The sequence below is a fragment of the Rhinatrema bivittatum genome, unplaced genomic scaffold (assembly GCF_901001135.1).
Source record: "Rhinatrema bivittatum unplaced genomic scaffold, aRhiBiv1.1, whole genome shotgun sequence".
Taxonomy (NCBI): Eukaryota; Metazoa; Chordata; class Amphibia; order Gymnophiona; family Rhinatrematidae; genus Rhinatrema; species Rhinatrema bivittatum.
The window spans coordinates 140,922-142,384 of record NW_021820543.1 but is presented as its reverse complement, the minus strand read 5'-3'; positions in this window follow the sequence as shown (position 1 = coordinate 142,384).

Here is a 1,463-nt window from a genome sequence, read left to right as displayed (position 1 = left end):
AGATGTACTAGGGCAAAATTACAAACTAAAGAGTAGCAAATCACCTGGACCAGATGGTATACATCCCAGACTGCTGAAAGAACTGAGAAATGAAATTGCGGACCTGCTATTGGAAATTTGTAAACTATCAGTATCATCATCTATGGTACCTGAAAACTGGAGGTTTGCCAATGTAATGCCCATTTTTAAGAAGAGATCAAGGGTTTGATTCAGGAAACTACAGACCAGTGAGTCTGATGTCTGTGTCAGGTAAAATGGTAGTAGAACTATCATAAAGAACAAAATTGCTGAATATATAGATAAGCATAGTTTAATGGTTCAAAGGCAACATGGGGCAGATTTCAAATACCTACGCATGTAAATCCAGGAGGATTTATGCAACATAGGGGGGTTACGCGCGCCGGGCCTATTTTCAAAAGGCCCTGCGGCATGCATAAAGCCCCGGGAAGCGTGTAAGTCCCGGGGCTTTCCAAAAGGGGCAGTCTGGGGGCAGTGGCGGGGCAGGGGCATGGCCATAGGTCTCTGCACGGCCGCTGGGCTGGGGATCGCGCGGCCAACAGTCGGCCGGACACTGCGCAACTTACTTCAGCCCCAGGGCTGAAGAAAGTTTTTAAAACAAAAAAAAAGAAAGCAACAAAGGTAGGGGGGGAAAGGGCGGGGGTAGGTAGGGGAGGTAGGGGAAGGGAAGGTGGGGTAGGGGGATAAGGAATCCGAGCCGCTCTCATTTCGGGGCGGCCTAGGAGGGAACAGGGGAAGACAGTGGAGCTCGGATAGGGTTCGGCGCATGCAAGGTGCACAACTGTGCACCCCCTTACGCATGCCGACCCCGGATTTTATAACATGGCGCACCTGCGTGCACCATGTTATAAAATTGGGCGTACATGTGCGCGCTCCAGGTTAGCGCACGCACATGTAGGTCGTGCGTGTATGTTTTAAAATCCGGGCCCCATGGTTTTAGCCAAGGGAAATCTTGCCTCACAAATTTTACTACATTTTTTTGAGGGCGTAAATAACATGTGGATAAAGGTGAGCCAGGTGATATAGTGTATCTTGATTTCCAGAAAGCATTTTACAAAGTCCCTCATGAAAGACTTCTTAGGAAATTAAAATGTCATGGGATAGATGGCAGTGTCCTATTGTGACTTGCCAAATGTTTAAAAGAGTAGGGCAGATTGACAAATTTTTCCAATGGAAAATGGTGAATAGTGGACTCCCCAGGAATCTCTTTTGCGTCCACTGCTTTTCAATCAACCTAATAAATGAAGGTTGACCGACGTGCCGCAAATGCGCAGTAGAGAGCAGCTCTACTGCGCATGTGCGGGCGAGCACGTCGGTCTTAGGCAGCGTCAGGAAAAAAAAACATGGCAGCGGCGGCGGGTGGCAGCGGCGGCAGCGGGCGGTGGCGGCGGGTGGCAGCGGCGGCAGTGGGCAGCGGCGGCAGCGGGCGGCAGCGGCGGCCAGTA